We start from the raw sequence: 20,308 nt of genomic DNA, 5'->3' as shown, positions 1-20,308 counted from the left end.
GAACTGAACAAAGAATTCTCACCTGAGGAATACCGAATGGCAGAGAAGCACCTGAAAAAATGTTCAACATCCTTAATCATCAGGGAAATGCAAATCAACACAGAATTATTTTTGTTGCTACTTCATTAACTGACATTTTGCTACTCTCGAAAATCACAATGTAAATATCTGTGTTCTCTGATGGTCTTCGGCAACCCGTGACAGGGTCATTCGACCCGCTAAGGGGTGGAGACCCACAGGTTGAGAACTATTGTGCTAAAAGCGGGTGGCCATCTCCTCTCTGCTGAGTCCTGCAAGCTCCCACTGAAACCTGTGATTGGTGACTTGGGGTAGAGGTGGCCAGGGTCTGCTCATCAAAGCTACCTGTGGCAACACTAGAAGGAAAACTGAAACACAGACCTAGAATCTAACCATTCTCGCAATAAAGAGCCCACGCACGTGTGCGTGCGTACACAGAAGTCGAGGGAAGAACCTGACTTACAATGTTTAAAACATAAGAAATAAGTGTCCTCTGAACGCAAGGTTAATATAAGCCACAGGGCAGTAAGCATATCACTGAAGCCAAAAGCTCAGTCTGCGCCCACAGCTCAGCAGATGATATCCCTGTTCCCCTACACGTGGGGATACGGACTTCAGTGACTCCACATAGAGGACGACTGTGTCCTCTTAGTCTACCTTCTGTTGTTATAACAGGATACTGCTGACTGGGAAATGTATTTCTCACATCCCCAGAGACCGAGAAACCTAATATAAAAGCACTGGCGCTTTGTCAGGGCCCGATTGCTGCACTGTCCCAAGATGAAAGGTTACGGTATGGGGGAGAGAGAGAGAGAGAGAGAGGGAGAGAGAAAAGGAGGGGGAGAGAGATCACTTATGCTTTTATCATGAACTCCCTCAACAACCCATCATTAAACCCCGTAAGGGCTGTGACCTCAGGATCTCATGTCCTTTTAATGGTCCTATGACTTAATATGGCTACACGGAAGGTTGCCCTCAACACTGGAACACTCCTGACATACAGCGATTGTGTTTTGTACCCAGCAGTGTTTTTTTTTTGGAGGACCCCCCCAAACTAAGTCATCCCAGGAGAGTAACCAGAACCAGGAGAGCAGAGTGTGTGAATGGCGAAGTCTCAAAGGGGGAACCTTAGAAGCTACAGGGTGGCCGGCTAAACTCCCGGGGTCCTTCTGGGACAGGTGAAAGACAGGTGTGATGTTCTCTTGCTATGGTTCTTGAAACCAGGTATAAGATAACTTGAGCGCCATTCTTTGTGCTCAGTTGGCTTTCCTTCTCCGGGTCTTTCTTACATCCATCTAAATGTGAGGATGTGTTCCTACATCTGTGAAGAATGGCGCTGGAATTCTGATGGGATTATTGTGTCTGCAGGTTGCTTTCCGTAGTAGCCATTTTCATAGTATCAATTCCCCCAGTGCATGGGTGGGTGGGGTCTTCCTTTCTCCTTAAATTCCTTTCTCCAGAGTTGTAGAGTTCTCCTTATCAAGTGCTTTCACTTTCTTGGTTAGGTATAATTGGGCGCGGGAGTTGGTTTCCTCATTGAAATTGTGGATGGGATTGTTTCCATGATTTCTCTTTGCATGTGGTGGTGGTGGTGGTGTGTAAGAAAGCCACCAACCTTTAAAGGTTCATTTTGTGTCTTGCCACTTTGCTGAAAGTGAAAGGTTTTTTGTTTTAATTGTCGCTAGGGTCTCTTCTGTATGGAATCATGTCCAGTACAATAGAAGGATACTTCCTTTCCTATCTGTATCCCTTTTATCTCCCTGTCTTATTGCTCTAGCTAAGACATGAAGAGCAGCATCAAACAAGACTGGGGAAGTGTCCCTTGCTGTATTCCTGACTTTAGTGGAGACACTTTCAGTTTTCCCTATGCAGTATAATATCTGCTCTAGGGTCATCCTGGATGGGCTTTGTTATGTTGGTGAGCTCTGTCTACTCCTAGTTTCTTGGGGGCTATTATTTATTATTATTATTATTATTATTATTATTATTATTATTATAAAGGGATGTTTCATCTTTTGCATCAATCGAGACTATAAGAACTTCTATCCTTAAGTCTTTGAAGTGAAAGATTATGTTCATTGATTTGTATATGTAGAATCATCCCCCCATCTCTGTAATCAAGCAAATTTGAACATGGTGGATGATCTTATGTGCTTTAGTAGTAGTAGTAGCAGCAGCAGTAGAAGTAGTAGTTTGTGTATATGGTGTTTTGCCTGAATGTCTATGGATGTGTGTCTGTGAGTCACATCTGTGCAGTGGCCTTGGAGACTAGAACATTGAGTCCTCTGGGGCAGGAGTTACAAGCTGTGTGAGCCGCCATGTGGGTGCTGGGGATGGAACTCAGGTCCTCTGAAAGAGCAGCCAGTGCTCATAACCACTGAACCATTTCTCCAGTCCCATGATCGATTTTTATCTCCCAGCTTAAAAGCATCTGTGTGGGTCACTTAAGACAGAAATGGCCCCATCTTCTCTAGAAGACTATTACCCATGAAACATGGTGCCACGAGTGGGAAGGAGTGTCTGTCCTCTGTTGGCATCCTGCCTTGTCTATAATTGTTCTTTCTCTTTCTAGGGCAGTGAAATTGCTGAATGCTTGGTCAGAGCGGCTGGCGTTGTCTTCTCCTGTGTTCTCCGTGTCATTACCTCTTTGTGGCTCCTCAGACTCTAATCTCCTTAATGAGCTACTGACGCTGAAATTGGCCCTTTGCCTAGAGCGGGGTTTCCCCAGCCTGGAGATATGAAAAAGGCACCCCATACCCTTCTGCGGAGGGGAAGTCCCGGGGCCCCCAGAGAACTGAGCTATTATTTTAATACATTAAATAGAAGAGAGGCTTGACTAATAAGTGTGGGAAAGCAGGCAATTTTCTATTGTGAAACAGTGTCTGGATAAACTATTTTAACAACACAGGTCCTTTCTCCCTACCAGCTTGCGGGGGCACACCTGCTTGGTTGGCTTGCTCTTTTATCAGCTGTCCAATATTCTGGAAGCAACATAAGAAATGCTGACCGGGGGCCCCAGAGTAACAATTAGCTCATACACTGGTGTCTGAGCCATGCTCTTGTTTGAAGGCACAGGAACAAGAACTTTTTTCTTGGGTTTTTCCCCCCATGTTTAGTTGTTGTTGTTGTTGTTGTTTTGCCACAGAACTATTAAAGTCAAGTCTCGATTACATTTCATCCACTGTCTCAATGGAAAACGTTAATGAGCTTGACAGTAAAGTGGTCCGTTTCCTGCACTTTACAAACTAGTGAGATCCCTTAAGTCATCCAGATCCTTCTGAGAATTTTCACATGAATTTCCTTGTTAGGGGGTAGTGTAGAGTTCAGGAAAAGGGGGGGGTGGTCAGAGGAAGAGAAAGTGGGTCACTGGGGGGTGCCTTTGAAGTTATAGCCCTCTCTCTTCTCTTTCTGCTCTTTATCCACTATTAAGTGAACCGCCTCCTATCCCAGGCTCTCACTGCCATGATGCTCTGTCCAAACCCATGGGCCAAGCAATCATGGACTGAGCCCTTTGTACCCGTGAACCAAAAGGAGGCTTCCCTCTGTGGTTTCCATCCCACCTGGTATTTTGCAATGATGAAAGTAACTAATGCCCGCTATTCAGTAAAAGCTGAGGGGAGAGTTTGCAAATGATCTATCCTAGCAGTTGTTCCTGGAAACATGAGCCCCTGGAGTTTGTACAACACTGAGATGTGTTAAGGGGAAGAGAAATGATTACACACATTAAAGAGAAGGAAGGTCTGGTAGCCATTCCCTCAAGGGAGGGCAAGGAAGGACTGCTAGACCAAAGTGCAGCATTCAAGGGAGCACTGGGGAGATCAGAAAGGAGCAAACGACTCTGGTCCGAGAACAGTGGCACAGAAATCTAAGTGAGGAAGAGGAGAAACTGTGCCAAATGTCGAGCAACATACAGTGAGTGTCTCTGTATCTGCAAGAGCGATGGAGAAGAATACTAGAGGCAAGATGAGAGGTGGGGGTAAGGGACCAGGTTGTGGCACAAACCAGTGTATGTGCTAGACAATGAAGGGGAGTCGGGAGGGAAATAAAGTTTGTGATGAAGTGCCTTTTTTGACCCGAATGCCACTGGAGGGCTGCATCCTTCCAAACCACCTTCAGCTCTAAGAATCCTAGCTTCTGAGGTCTTCGGTGACTAAGATGGTCGCTTCCATGATGGTTCCACCTCAGGCCTTCACCTACTTCCCCTCTGAAGGTACAAAGTGAAGAATCAGATCGATCCCTTTTGTTCCAAAGGCTCAGTAAACCAATGTCATCACAGCTGCACTCAATCCTCCCATCTGCTGCTGGCTAGTCTGGAAACAGCCTTCCCAGGTATGAGAAGGAGCCAGGGGGATGTTTTCAAAGACCAGCAGAAACTGGCAGGTGGGCATGCCTGTGATCCCAGCAGTGGGGAGGCAGGTTGCTGGGGCTAGCTGGCCAGTGGTCTAGCCTACTTGGCAAGTTGCAGGGCAATGAGACCCTGTATCAACAAATAAAGATGAGGATTGCACCTGAGGGATGATATCTTTCACTCCCATACAAATGCACACCCGTCCACCCATAACCCATGCACATAACCATCGGTTGGATTATTCCACAGTTCTCTTTACCTCTTCATACTCAAGGCTCAGAAATTGAAGAGCCTCTCTTCTCCTATCATCCGCTCCGTACGTATGTGGTGCTAGGTAGCAACCCAGGGCTGTACTGATGTTAGGAAAAGTACCTACCGCCGAGCTACCTCCTCGCTTCTCTCCCTCTGTATGACTATTACTAGAGAGGAGAGGAATTCAGACCTGTTCTTCTCAGCATCTGAGCAATGCACACCTGAGATATCTCAGCCTCGGTTTCTGTTTATTCCTCTGTGACTGTCTTCACTTCTCTAGAACATTCCCCCAATAATTCCACCATCTCTTCCAGGAGCGGAGTCCAGAATGCACTTTGAGAAAGGCAAAGCTGTAGAGCCCAGGCTCGTTATCTTGTGTCCATTTACCCGTGGCACCATATTGTATTGTGTTTAATAAAAACGAATCACACCAATTGCATGCTATTGTTGTCCTCGGGGAAGGTGTAAATCAGCAAGTGAAGCCAGAGCCCCAGGTCCTCTCCTCCCCCAGCCCTGCCCCCAGTGGTGAGGAAATGGCTCAGATGCCACCATCTTGGTTAGCTTCCCTCACTCTGTCTGAGCTCTAGGATCTCTGTCTCTTCACTCAGGGGCCTGGTGTGGTGCTTTGAACAGGAATGGCCCCCACAGACTTCTATTTTTGAATGCTTGGCCATACGAAGTGACACTATTAGGATGTGTGACCTTGTTGGAGAAAGTATGTCAAGGTGGAGGTGGGCTTTGAGGTATAAGAAGCTCAAGTCTGGCCAATGGGACACAGTCTCCTCCTTCTGCCTGTGGATCAAGATGGAGAACTCTCAGCTCCTCTCCAGCACCATGCCTGCCTGGACACTGCCATGCTTGCGCCATGATGATAATAGACTGAACCTCTGAACCTGTGAGCCAGCCCTGACTAAATGTCCCCCTTTAAAGTCCTAAGGAAGACACCTGCTGGCCATACTCCAGAGCCTGGAGTTAGAGTAGTGAAGGAGAGACAGATTTTCTTTTACCGCGATATTCAGTTGAATGTCCCAAAACACGTTCACATTAAACTCGGTGGAAAACACAGATTCCCACCCCATCTGCTCCCACGCCTCATCACCATGCCTCGGGACCCCCGGGTTACATCAGGAGGCACACTCTGTGTATACTTTACTGGTTGGGGCAAATTCACAGTGCATGTTTCTCTACTGCGACACCATTAAAGAGTATTTCCAGTACCTAGGGGCGCCCTGCTCTGGCTATTCATCCGTTGCTCTAACGCACGGCAGCCGCCAACTTTTAACTCTTGGCAGAGTCTTATTTCTCCCCCAATCTCGCGTTTGGACTCACAGACCACGTGGTCTTGTCAGCGCGGCTTCTTTCACTTAGATCCGTGCTGCAGCTTTCCTCCACATGTTACTGCCTTTATGACTCTTCACTTTCCACGGCTGCGGTCCTCCTGTCTGAGTCAATCACGGTTTGTTTATTCATTCACCTGCTGAAGAACATCAAGTTTGCTTATCCGTTACTAACAAAACAAACAAACAAAACCAAGAATAAGAGTAGTAGAGAAAAGCGAACTAATGCTTCATGAGTTGAGAGCAGCAGGACTCACTCTTTGGTGGCAGCCTTAATGTTTACCTGTCTCGTTGCCCTCTCAGCCAATGAGCTTCCGGTTCACCGAGGAGCTCTTGGCCCTGTGGCAAGCTTCTCCTGGGTCTTCTGCCTGAAAGACAATGCCAGTCAGAAGCTAGGTAAGCACTAACAGCATCTGAGCTTGAAACTGAAACGTCAGCTCTGCTATAAACGATGCTCCTAGGGACACCAGCATGCGAAGAGACGGACCAGGGCTTGTAATGTGGAAATACTGCTTCAGAGGCCACTGTGAAGGATCAGCTACAAAATTTGGGTGCGGAAGCCCCCAGATCATCAAGGAAGGTTCTGACTGATTTATCTCAATTATTAAGACTTAATAAAGGGTAGCTACACATCCAAATTTGGGATACTTCATTTTATATAAATGGATAAGTATGCATATACATGAGTAGTATATGTATACAAATAAGTATATACATAGATGTATTATATGCACAGTGTACATATAAGTATTATATGCACAGTGTACATATAAGTATTATATGCATACATTGTGTTATGTTTAATTAAATACATACAAATGTATACACTTTTCTTTTACTGCTTTTACTTTTTACAGTCCAGACGTTGCCCCCTCCCAGTCTGCCCTCTCACCTTTCCTCATCCCATTCCTCCTCCCCCATCCCACCCACACCTCCCCACCCCCATCTCCAAGAGCATGTCCCTCCCTCCCCCACCAGGCCTCCCCACTCCCTGGGCCCTCAAATCTCTTGAGAGTTAGGTGTGTCTTCTCCTACTGAGGCCAGACCAGGCAGTCCTCTGCTATATATGTGTCTGGGACCTCGGACCAGCTCATGTATGCTACTGGTTGGTGGCTCAGTGTGTAAGAGATCTCAGGGGTCTGGGTTAATTGAGACTTCTGGTCCTCCTCAGCTTCTTCCAGCCTTTCCCTAATTCAACTACAACTTCAGTCCAATGGTTGGGTATAAGTATCTGCATCTGTCTCAGTCACCTGTTTGTTGGCCTCTCATGCTAGGCTCCTGTCTGTGATCACACTATGCCATCAGTAATAGTGTCAGGCCTTGGAGCCTCCAAACGTATTCACTTTTAAAGGAAACGATTACCAAAGTCTTATTCCAGGGATACCACTAGTTCTCAGCTGGGGGTATTAGCATAGGGACGTCGGTAACAGATGGAGAGATATATGATTCTGTAGTCTGGGTAGGTGGAGAAGTTTATGCTATCGTTATAGAGCAAAGGGATGAGAGTATTGTTAGATATCCTACAACACACGGAACAACACCAACAAGAAAGGATTTGCTGACCCCAATCACCAAGTGTCATAATGGAGAAAGCCTACTGTGTGTTAGCTGCTATAGAGTAAGGCCTACTATGTGCTAGCTGCTGGAGAGTTGCTATCTGAATGAAAAGTCATCAATGACAGTGAAACTCCTGGGCCAACTTCAGAGCAAAGGAGCTGAGGCGTGGGGGATTTTGCATTTCTGGAATGCCCTTAAGCTTGATTCTGAGATATTTAAATTGCTTTTTAAAGCAGCCCATTGAATAAAAGAGGCTTTATATAGTTCATCTATGTTTTTCTATTTTGGAAATGGAAGCCATGATTAAAATTGGCATTTTTGAAACTCTAATTGCTAGTTACTGCTTTGCTGCAGGAAAGAAATATTTCCCAGATCAGCCAGATGGGAAGTCTCATGAAATTATAAGCCAGTATTCATATTCCAACCAGAAGAAAGATTCTGTTTATCCATTTTTTAATTCTGCTTAAGTAGTAATACATTTCTTTAATTGATTCCTAAACGGCTATTAATTGACTGACTAATTTTCTAACGCTAGGCTTAATCTCCCAAATCCTATTAGATGGTGAATAAGTGAGGCTGAGTTTTATGAAATGGAAGGTCTACTACGCACTAAGGTTGTCATAGGCTGATGGGAACAGACTGGGTTTGGCCACCACAAATGGTCCTCCAGTGGTCATACAAAACTTAAAAGAGCCCATAGAAACTTAAAATATCCACTTTCAAAACTCATTTCTGACTGAAATATAGTTTAGTGTTTTGGTTCCCGTGTCAAGGATCAGAGCATACAAAAGCCTTCACGGTAAGTGTGAGGAACTGGGTTGTCCTTTGCTGGCCATGCCTCCACCTGCACTCCCCTCTACTCTTTCCTCTTCTGCCACTCCTAAAGCAAGGACAAGAATGGCTGAAAACACACACAGGAGAAGCCCCTGAGAGAAGGTCACAATGGTTTCTTTGGTTACCTGTGAGCCCATGGAACCTTCTCTCTCTTCCTGATGCTCTTGCCAGTTGCTCCAGATCTAAGGAGCAGTCAGACAGGAAGAAGGGCTCTGTTCTGGGGACTTCATCTCACAAACAAGCAAGCATGAAGTTTTCTTTTATTCAAGTCTCCTGAAAGCGACTCGGAAACAACTACAAATGGAGGTACATCTCTTGCTACTTGCTTGAGCTTGACAAATAAAGCAATCATGGAAATCACGGAGCGTGCACTGCTTCTAAAAGCCCTATTTGTTTGACATAATACAGCAGCGGGACGGCCAGGCAAATAAATGGCATTACTTAACATAATCACTTAATGTTGTGCAACCAACATCGGGTCTCATTGCTTTCTCACTTGCAAAGAATTCGATGATAATAAAGTTGATTGTTAGTGTGAAGATATAAATTGTTCAGTAGTTAAAGTTGTTAATGATGGCTAAAGAGCACAAAGAAGGGAAAACGGGGCTTTAGCAGCCCAAATTCATTGCTAATTGCCTGTGCATTCATTGAGGGCTGACCGGGGCTAATTATCTAATTAAACTGAAGGCTGCTGGCTTAGAGGCATCCGTGGTGCTGGGACGCTGGCTGTCAATTACCCCAGCACGTCTTCTTGAAATGTGTAGTTAACTCAAGGCATGTTTTGCTTTTCTCAACAGCAATACGTGGCACTCTGATTGCATGATAATTTGTGCTTAGAAGGGGAAAAATTTTTTTCTTTTGAAAAAGACGCTGTGGAAACTTAGAGTGACAAATGCTTTCAACGGGAGCTCATGTCCATTCTGCTCCATGATCTACATTCCAGAAAAGTCAATGCAATCCACAACAACTAAAACAGCACAACAGACATGCAGAAGAGAAATCAGATCATCATTGTATACATGTGGCTGAATGTCCCTTGCATGTTACTTTAAAAAAAAATACAGTTAAAAATGTCTTTTGTAGCGCTCCACGGTGGTTCACAGTATGAAAATGCATTACTTAATGTCATTTAACCATACTTAAAAAATAAAATCTGGAAGGAGAGTGTGAAGTCGTCAGATCTTGCTCAGCTTCTTTGCAGGCTCCCCACTTCCAAACTGGACTGTGATGTCTCACGGTTGCTCTATGATGACACATCAGGGCCACTGATGACAAGGTTGCTTTTCCATAAGAAGACCTGGAGTGGAGGTTCGCCTGGAGACTGGAGTGAACGCCCTGACAAGCCTGTGGTGGATCGTGAGCACATATGACCACTCCTCAGACTGGGTAGGACCACGCACTGCATGTGCATGCCTAACTAGTTGAGCCCAAAATGTGTTTAAAAAAAAATGACTAAGTTCAATAAAAATTGCCCAAGGGTCCACCAACCCCCTGGTAGTTCTGGCCATAAAAGACACTGGGCAGGAGCATGGCAGTGTTCCTTCTGTGGCACCTCTTCCACGCTCAGGACCTCTGTCTCATCATTCCTTAACACATGCATGCTTACTATTCATGTTCCTTTTCCAAATTTTCTTTCTAGGGAATGAGTCAATGAACATGGAAGCCAGAGGCTCAGGGTGGCTTTGGTGACCAATGATTGTTCGACAGCCTAGCTTTCAGAGTTAAGTCCCTCCAAAGCTGGGAAAGGTGGCTCTCTCAAAATACTCACAAGGTTATCTCAGGAAGAACCACATGCAGTAACATAACTATTTAAGTCTTCCAAATGCACTAAATATATTTTAAGGTGAATTATCAAGAATGAGGACAGACACACAGAGAAGGAGGTGGGGTAGTCAGAACCTGTCTAAGGAAGAACTTTGGATTTCACAAATCAGAATGCTTAGAGAATTAGATTGCATCCTGCTTTCTTATTCTGAGGGAATCAAATCCTAAGTGCACAGCCCGTGACCTTGCATCTTTTGGGGAAGGTCACCTCCCAAGAAAGCACAGCTTTACTCTAATGAGAACTTCCCAGGTTCACCTCCTCCAAGCCCAGGCTCTGCTCGCCTGCAAGCTCACATTCTAGAACCCAGGAACCCTTGCCTGCCCTTTCACGGTCACCATTCAGGCAGGGGCCAGCAACTAACACAGAAATTTCCTGACAGAGAGGAAAGCCAGCTTTTCCTTTCACTGCCTCTTAAAGCTGAACATCAAATGTTTCGCCACTTGTGTTTAGAATCTGTTAATTAAAATAAATAGAAAGTAAAAAAAAAATCTCAACTTCAGCCAGGAGGAAAAGGACAGATGGGAGAGCGGAGGAGGTGGAGATGGCTGATGTCTTCTTGGGGGGGTGGGGGGTGGGAGAAAAACAAAAAGCATGGAGGGGGGCTGAGTATTAAGAGAGGTACAATGTGTTTGAATTTAATTTACAGTTTGTGACTATTTTGGGTCTCATAATAGTTACATTGCTTAAAGCCCAAGAGGACAACCTCTCCAGTATTAAGCTGGTAAGGGTATATTGAAACCAAAAATCCATTCTCAAAGGGGCTGTCTTAATAAGGGTTACTATTGCTGTGATGAAACACCATAACCAAAAGCCAGTTGGGGAGGGCCAGGTCTATTTGTCTTACACTTTCTCATTGTAGAGCACCACTGAAGGAAGTAAGGGCAGGAACTCAAACAGGGCAGGAACCTGGAGGCAGGAACTGATACAGAGACCATGGAGGGGTGCTGCTTACTTGCTTGCTCATCATGGCTTGCTCAGCCTCCTTTCTTATAGAACCCAGGACCATTTACCCAGGGATGGCACCATCCACAATGGGTGGGGCTTTCCCCCATCAATCACTAAATAAGAAAACGCCCTATAGGCTTCCCTACAGCTTGGTCATATGGAGGCATTTACTCAACTGAGGCTTCCTCCTCTGATGACTCTAACTCATGTCAAGTTGACAGGAAACTAGAGAGTGCACTGACCTTTGGTAGCATGTCAGGCTGTGCAGAGCACAAGTTTCTCTTCTTTAACAACATGCAGGTATACCTCACCCCACCTCTGCCTACAGATTCGCTTAATTTTCATTCCTTTCTCCCTTGTCTCCTCAGATTAAGTTGGTGAAGACGGAAAAGGAACCAACTTAAGTTCTTTCCTATCCCAACCCTACATCCACAGGTCCACAGTTTAGCTTCTTAAACTGTGGGCTGTAGGCTTAGATTTTTCAAAACCTACTTTAATTTTGGTTCTTTAACGCTTCGACTTCCCTCCTAGCCCACCACCCACCAGAGGTAGGGAAAATACAGGTTAATAGGGAACAGGAATTGTGGGCCTATTTATAAATAGTTCTTTGGGGGTGATTCCAATCTTCATCGTCAGCAGTCCAGTTTACTAGCAAAACACCAAACACCAGTAAGCAGTAGCAGCTGGATCCAGTAGAAACTGCAAGGCTCTGCAGATCACCAGGAGTCCAGAGAAGCGGCAAGAAGCAGCCAGAATACCACCAGAAGTTCTTCGGTGTGCTTCTCTCTAAGAAGTCACAAGCGGGGGCTGGTGAGATGGCTTAGTGGGTAAGAGCACCCGACTGCTCTGCCAAAGGTCCGGAGTTCAAATTCCAGCAACCACATGATGGCTCACAACCATCCGTAACGAGATCTGACTCCCTCTTCTGGAGTGTTTGAAAACAGCTACAGTGTACTTACATATAATAAATAAATATTTTTTTAAAAAAATTACAAGCGAAGATCAGCGAAGAAAAGAAAGCAGGGCAAACCCATGCAAGAGCATCATCAGCGAAGACCAGCATCAGGGAAGCCCAACGGTGACTGGCAAAGAGATGCAAGAGCCAATGCAGGAGCATCGTCCACTGCCTGTTGGGTTATACTTACACTCTTTCCAAACGTCAAGGGTCCTCTTAACCATACCCTCCAGCAAAACATCACACGCCCTTTCAGCAGGCAGCTTCCAGAAAAACATGACCAAATGTCTATTATCAGCCAAACATCCTCGCGTGTCTGCTTCAGCCAAACATCCTCTCGGAAGACAGTTTCCAGAAGACCATCACACGACACAACTGAATCTCAAACAAAACGATAAAGTTCCACTTCAGTGGGTTGTCACCCAGAAAGAGTTGAATAATTGAACGTAGGGGGTGGGCATTAAAAAAAAAAAAACACCACCACCACCACCAACAACAACAAAAGGACCATGTCAACAGTAAAGTTTTTGAATGCACAATGACCAAACATCACTTCAAAATCAAAGGCTTAATCAGGCCAAGGCGTTTCTAGCAGTGCTCACTGTGCTGCACTGGATGGCTGCATGACGTCATTGCAGCCTTGGTTCTGACCATCTGTGAGCATTCTGCATGCCGTCACACCCCACCCCACCAATGAGCATTGTGCATGCCGTCACNCCACGTCCCACCAATGATCATCCCACATGCCGTCACACCACGCCCCACCAGTGAGCATTGTGCATGCCGTCACGCCACGTCCCACCAATGATCATCCCACATGCCGTCACACCACGCCCCACCAGTGAGCATTGTGCATGCCTTCACACCACGCCCCACCAGTGAGCACAGCCCCAAACACCATGCTCAGAGTCCTGCCTGCCACGTGTTATAAAAGGACTGCAGTGTTTTTTACTGTTCACACCGCTTTTTCTGCTCTTCTAACACGATGGCTTAACTAGGGAAAATGGAGGCTTTCCATGCTTTCAACCAGTGTCCCTCAGCGTGTTTCAGATTAGTCTCGATTATATTGCTGGGGTTTAAAACTTGCTATGTGCATTGCTGACTTGAGTTTCATTTAAAAAAAAAAAAAAAAGAACAACATTTTGATGTAACTTCTGGGCTAGTATTAAGGTGGAATGCTCGGTGGTTTCTGACACAACCCTGAATGCACTTCTGCCATTTTGTGGTGCTCTCGGCGCAGGCAATTATGAAACAAGATTATGCAGCAACTCTGAAAACAGTTGGATGAAGCTCTCTGTCCTTCAGTATTAAACATTCAACCAAGAGTATTCCTTCATGTAAAGGTAAATAAACACACCCATCCCATTACATGCAAACTTGCTTTCCACTTTAATGGGTGTTAAAAATTCACATGGATCCCCAAGGTTTGTTGTTGTTGTTGTGTCCCCCACCCCCACCCCCACCCCACCCCATGAGCTTTTTAAGACCTGGTCTCACTGTGTAATCCAGGCTAGCCCTCATCCCTTGGTGATCCTCCTGCCTCAACCTCTCAAGTGATGGGATTACAGGAGTGAGCCACCACACCTGGCTCAAGAATTATTTCAAAATAAATGTCTTTATAAAGTAATATCAGTAAACATTTGGCTTATATATCTAGTTTATGTTCCTTTATACCCAGAAGTGGAGTAAACATTTCTATCACAAAAGAATCACAAGTGGTAAAAGATCTACAGAATTAGCCAGAAAATGATGTCTTATAGCTTGTGTTCTGGTGTAATGGCCACCTAAAGTCAAACCCAACACCTAAAGTCTCTGCGCTTAGAATCTGTAAGGAGACAGCTTACACGCCAGAGGAAGGAGAGTCCAGAGAGCCAAACGAAGCAGGAGGAAAGGAGTTCCTGCACAAGATCTTAGTGGAGATGGCCTGCGTTAAGGGGCCTGTAATGATGCCATTTACGTAAGCAAAATGGAGAGAGTATCTGCGTTTGGCTTACCTGCCTTGTGCTCATAAGGGCCTCTTTCTCTATGTTGGCTCAAGGAGACTCTAGATGGAAACAGGAGCATCATCTCCCACAATCCCACAGGGGCGCTCTAATGAAGTCAGGTGACACCCAGACACTCACAAAGCCAGGCATCCAATTCTTCTAATTTGGCAATTATTTTTCTTATAACTTGGTATCTGTTCATAATATTGGATGAGAAAACGTGTTTTAAAATCTGGAAAGGAATACGAATACAATACGAACCCTGAATATTTAAGTACAACTAAATATAGTCTAAAGATGTGTCTAAAATGGGGGAGACTTTAGCAATTTATTTACTGTCTTCCAGCAACCCAGAGTGATAAGAATGTGGCACTCTTCCACCCGAGTCCCAGTGTGACCAAGAGATGGACACAAAGGGCTGTAGAGAAAGATCTGTGTAAACGTTGAGAGGTTATCTCGTGAATAAAGGAAAATCGGTCACTAATGAACTGAAGGGGAGAAGAAGAATTAAACTCAAAGAGCAGCCTACTCTCAAGGGCTAAGGCAACCCTAGCCAAGAGCTGGGAGCTAAACCGACAGGGGCGGAGGCTTTGCAGTGGCTTTCTCGTGAATGAAGCAGCTTGACAAAAAAAGAATGTGTTTTATTTCTGCTTCTGTTTGCTTCCCTCCTTTCCTAAATTTAATAGCTGTGGGTAGAAGGTGGGATGTCAGCTTTCACAGTCTTACCTATCACCACAGAGTTATCTGTCAGCTTGGGAAAGGGAGAATGTAGAGAGTCTACTTTGAAAGAGATTGCTAAAGCCCGGAAGACCCTGCTTGCTGGACCTGTGAGGCCAAAGCTCTGTGCTCACACCACCTCTTGTGTCTCCCTGGGATCATTTCATCAAGTTGGGATTCTCTAGGCTTGCCCAGCAGCAATCTTGCCTGCTTATAAATAAATAAATAAATAAATAAATAAATAAATAAATAAATAAAGCAAGCAAGCAAGCAAGCCAGCCAGCCAAGCCCCTTCCAGCCCACAGCTCTCTAAAGGTTTCCTGCTGTAATTATAACACACTCTAACCCCCTCCCGCATTTGTAAAGCATTCATAAACTTGTCCTTGCCCAAATCTCTGCTTTTATCTCCACACAAGACAACTCCCGGGCTGGAGAGATGGCTCAGTGGGTAAGAGCACCCGACTGCTCTTCCAAAGGTCTGGAGTTCAAATCCCAGCAACCACATGGTGGCTCACAACCATCCATAATGAGATCTGACTCCCTTTTCTGGAGTGTCTGAAGACAGCTACACTGTACTTACATATAATAAATAAATCTTTAAAAAAAAAAAAAGACAACTCCCAGTATCTCCAAAGCCTTTCTCTTCCCTTTCTATCTGGTAGGAATCAGGTTCTTTCTGATCTGGCCAGTCCTATTGTGACAGGCTGTGTCCTATCACAGGTCCTACAGCTCCTGGGTGGCATGGATAGCTTTAAGCAACCTCTCTGTGGACTTGCAGGACCAGAGAGCCTTGCTGTTGTATAACGTGACATTCTCAAGCCCAAGGAGACTCAGCATGAAATGAGAGGCTCTCAGGCCAACGCTGTCAGAGTGACTTTGGGAGGGTAACACTACTCCGTTTGCTTGCACACAGAACTGTCATGAAGTGGAAACTTAAGCCTTTTTTGGAATGTTGGTTGGACAGTGTTTTGTTGGGGGCCAACATATAAAGGAATGTTTCGTTAAAGTGGATAGGTGTGAAAGGTTAAGGCAGACTCGTGAAGGAACGTTTCACTAAAGCAGACATAGGAGAAAAAAATGTTCTGTTAAAGCAAATATGTGAAAGGACATGTGACGAAAGATTTATTAATGACATATATACCGGTCTGCCTTATATTGTTTACCTGAGCTGTATTTGTTGGGATGTCATAGAAAGAAACACACCAAACACCAAAAAACTTTTGGTGGTGTATTATAGCTTGTTGTCGATTTTAAGGACTGGGGCTGATTGGATATTCATGCTGAGACAAGACCTGCATTGAGAGCCTAGCTGAGGCTAGACCTGCATTGAGAGCCTAGCTGAGGCTAGACCTGCATTGAGAGCCTAGCTGAGGCTAGACCTGCNGCTGAGGCTAGACCTGCATTGAGAGCCTAGCTGAGGCTAGACCTGCATTGAGAGCCTAGCTGAGGCTAGACCTGCATTGAGAGCCTAGCTGAGGCACAGAAGTTACGTGATGCGTGGAGGGTATGAACAGGACTCTACAGAGTGACCGAGACAGAGCTTGGCTTACCGGTACAGCTAGCTCTGCAATGCTTGTGGGTCTCGAATCTTCACTGATCTTTGCTTCCCTGAGAGAGCTACAGCTGACAACTTCTGGTGTTCCTGTTGGCCCCTCCTGCTGACTAGAGCAGCTGTCTCTACTAGGTCCTGTCACCACTGCTGCTAACCCGACTCTACCAAACTAGACTACTGATATCTCCATAAAGTACTTGCGAGTAAATCAAGCTGCCGCTGCCTACTAACCAGTAAACTGAACTACATATTTCCAAACAACACAGTGCAAAGTTGCTCCAAGGAACCGTTCTAAACTGGTCCACTTCCCCGTTTCCTTTCTTTTCTACTCCCTCAGGTAGGTGGTGGGTTACAAGGAAGATTAAAACTTCTCAAAACCATCATTGAAGATAAAATTTAAAGAACTTAAAAGTTATGCTGTCGTGCATTAAAAAACACCTTTTATCTGAGTCAGACATCACTTCAAAATAAATTATTAAGTGTATGGGTGCTTTGCCTGCATGTAGTTGTGCAATTCATGTGGCAGTGCCTGAAAGGCCAAAAGAGACTGTCACGATCCCTGGGACTGGCATTAAAAGATGTTTGTGAACCATCACATGAGCGCTCGGAATAGAACCCAGGTCCTCTGAAAGAGCATCCAGTGATTAACTGCTGAGGCTCTTAACTGTCATGCTCTGATAGTTTTCCATAGCTACTTTTTTGAAACTTGGGATAAACCCCTGATAACTGAATGCAAAGTAAACCCCACACACAAGCACCAGAGCATCCAATGGCCCTGCTCAATTGTCTCTGAATGCTTACATCAATAAGAAATCTCCCATTCCGTGTCTCTGGACTGCAGAACACCCTGCTCTGCTGACTGTCTGCTGCTGTAACACTGCCAGACTGAGGAGTTTATAAATGAAGTTATTTCTCGTGGTCTGGAGGCTGGGAAGTCGGGGAACATGGGGCCATCTGGCAATGCCCTTCCTGTTATAGCTTAACATGACGGAGGGTAGTATGCTATGTCTTAGCAAGACAAGTGTAGTGTCACATAGTGAGAAAGACAAGCATGCAAACTCAGTTGCTATCTTCTTATAAAACCACCGATGACATCATGGGACTACATATCAATCTATGTATCGCCCAAAGGACTTTCCTGCTATCATGGATGTATCGATTTGGGTATTGCGTGGTCATTGTATGCTTAGGGGTGGGCACAGTTGCTAGTAAATTCCTTGGGAAACAACACCTTGTCTCTCCTTGTTCCTTGTTGAGCCTCCAAACACTAGATATTTTGTACCCACTAGATATTATTTATTGACAATATATTCCACATGTCCCAAACTTGTTTCCTGCCATGCATTTTCCTGACTTTCATTACCATTTCTTTTTTTTTCTACCCTTCTTTTGGTTTTCACTCTGCATACCGAAAGACAGAGAAATGAAAAATAAAGACTATTTCTAAAGGCCATGAATACAGACTCCTGCTCAGCTGTGCTACTAGCAGTGGGGTAGAAAAGCCAAGCAAAGTGCTTCTGGTGGGCAAACCCACTAGGCTCAGTATCCTCTTTCCTTGGTGCAGCTCTGAAGAACAGCATCAAAGGGAACTGTGAAGACCCTGTGACTTATAAAGTACCACAGGCCGACACCCACTGGGTCTCCAAAACTTCAACACACAAAAGATTTCTCGTGCAGATTTTAATGTAATTTGGGAAGAGCCCTTTGGACAAGCACCCCCAGTGTTTCCTATGCAGGTTGTCTGAACTTGTATCAGCTAGCAGATGAAATATGAGGGCCTGAGAGGAGCCATTACTAAGTCAAAGCAAATAAAATAACCTTGCAAAGCTCTGCTCTGAAACTGGTAAAGTCCACATTCCTGTTTCAGTACTCACTAAGTGCCTAAACCTATTGGTCTCTAAAGGGTAACTTGTAGCCACTGAAAATCTTAATAATACCTATTGTCCAAAGGCATCATTGGGCATTTGCACAAGTATCTAATCTTCCAATTGACAGATGAAACACAGCTTCCTTTATGTAATTGCAGACAACTATTGGGGGGGGGGGGCATGGAAATCAAACAGGCTGTATGCTGCTTAGGTCTGTGCTCTTTGCTGTCTGTTTTTCCTGCTAACTACTCTTTAATACAAGTAAAGCCAGTAAGCAAAAAAAAAAACTGTATGTGAAAACAAAAGAACTGTCTCTTAAATATTCCTTACTTTACAAATAAACTGCATGGGATTTCCTTGCATGATGAACTTCGATAGTGCATTTAAAGATGGCACACCACCAGCTTCTAAAACACAAGTAATCTGTTTGTTTGTTTGTTTGTTTGTTTGAGACAGGGTTTCTCTGTGTAGCCCAAGCTGTCCCTGGAACTCGCTCTGTAAGCCTCGAACTCAGAAATCCGCCTGCCTCTGCCTCCCAAGTGCTGGGATTAAAGGCATGCGCCACCACTGCCCAGCTCAAACACAAGTAATCTTAAGGATCCATTTACGTAGCCAAATAGTTGCTCTTGCGGGTCGGTCGCTTACTGTGGAATGTAAATGGGGTTGGCTCACCATTTACATATCTCACAGTGACATCCCCCCAACATGGGTGCTGAACCTCGAACCACTTCAGTGGGCACCTCTCGACCAGAATTCTATCCTTCACCCCAATACTGAACTAGAAGCCCTGGGGTGTAACTTCTATAATCACCCTTTAAGCTACCAAGGGACTTTGGGTGAGAACCTAGGACTCAGAAGTCTGGTTGCACCAAACCCAGCATTCTTTGGATGAATGAACTGAGGACTTGGAAAGGCACGGTGTGCAGAAAGCCACAGCTTGTGAGCACAATAAGCTGCAGAAGTTACATCCTTGTGTCCCTTGGTTCCTTTTACACCAATTCAAACTGTGTTTCATTAAGTTACACTTACGGCTTTTCCAAATGTGCACCTGCAAATTAATCTCTCTCGTGTACAGGCGGGGAATAATACAGTCAGTGCCTATGTCTTAAAAGTTTCTGTGATAATACTCATTATTTAATGTATTTAACAAGGTACCTGGAATACCACACTTACTGGCTAGGATGCAAACCACCCCCCCACCCCCCCCACCCCCCACCCCCCCACACACACAAAGCCTGCCTTCTTAACTGAAGAGGATTTCCTGGGCCACTGCAGTTATAAACCCATGTTTAACTTTGAAAATCCAAGAAGACCTTAAATTCAAGGGTAAGATTTAAACTCATAATATCTACTATCTTCTTTTGCCAGCCACCACCTACGTCTGCAAAAAGTCCAGAGAATAATCACTCTGCGGTGACCTAACTTCATAAACCAGCCCGATGCTCTAGAGACTCATGACAGCGATAATCTATTCTGACAAAACGCCCCTTCCCCCTCAACTGGTGTTTCTCGGGAGCCCCAGGGATGGATAACCACTAGTATACAGAACCCTTGGCTGTAGCAAATGGCCTCTCAAAGCTTCCCGCTATCCATGAGTCAAGGAGCAGCGTCATCAGGCCCAGAGGCAAACAACAGCTGCGCACAGCTGTGCTGGGTGACCGCTTTGGTTACCCGCCCGACCCCATTCACCTCCTAAGAAACAGAAAAGTAGACAAGCGCCATCCACAGATCTCCACGGTGCACACAGTGTGGCCTACGAGCAGCTAAGGTTGACCCCGAAACCTCATTCCTAGGGAGCAAGGGTCAAAGGTGACACCAAGTGACCCAGCAGGCCCTAGCGGCACTAGAAGGTTAACGACCCTCTTGCGCCGTTTTTCCCAGCGGCGAGAAGCCTCCACCAGCTGCCGGAAGTATGTCACCCCGACTGCGGGGATGGCGGGAGTTGTAGTTAAATAGCTATATCTCTTGCAATAATAGTTAAGTTTTATCAAACAAGCAAACACCCTGAGGCTCTGCAAAAGAACGCGATGCTCGCTTTCTGCCAAGTTCTTTAAAAAATCCTGGTTTCCTCCGCTCCGCAGGACGAGTTCATGCCCCGCGCAAGCGCAGGCTCGG

General features: G+C 45.3%; 1 long non-coding RNA gene across 1 annotated transcript in view; it reads right to left on the bottom strand.

Annotated features, from left to right (window-relative positions):
- Window positions 1-20,080, bottom strand: part of LOC115032114 — a 25,573-nt gene extending 5,493 nt beyond the window's left edge. The window contains exons 1-5 of the long non-coding RNA XR_003837742.1: window positions 19,883-20,080; window positions 14,066-14,250; window positions 12,262-12,446; window positions 6,239-6,323; window positions 5,948-6,095 (exon numbers count right to left, since the gene is read on the bottom strand). This is a non-coding gene — a long non-coding RNA (uncharacterized LOC115032114). The remainder of the gene's footprint in view (window positions 1-5,947; window positions 6,096-6,238; window positions 6,324-12,261; window positions 12,447-14,065; window positions 14,251-19,882) is intronic.
- Window positions 20,081-20,308: the final 228 nt, after the last annotated feature.

This window comes from Mus caroli, chromosome 10, assembly GCF_900094665.2.
Source record: "Mus caroli chromosome 10, CAROLI_EIJ_v1.1, whole genome shotgun sequence".
Taxonomy (NCBI): Eukaryota; Metazoa; Chordata; class Mammalia; order Rodentia; family Muridae; genus Mus; species Mus caroli.
This window is presented reverse-complemented; position numbering and strand designations above follow the sequence as displayed.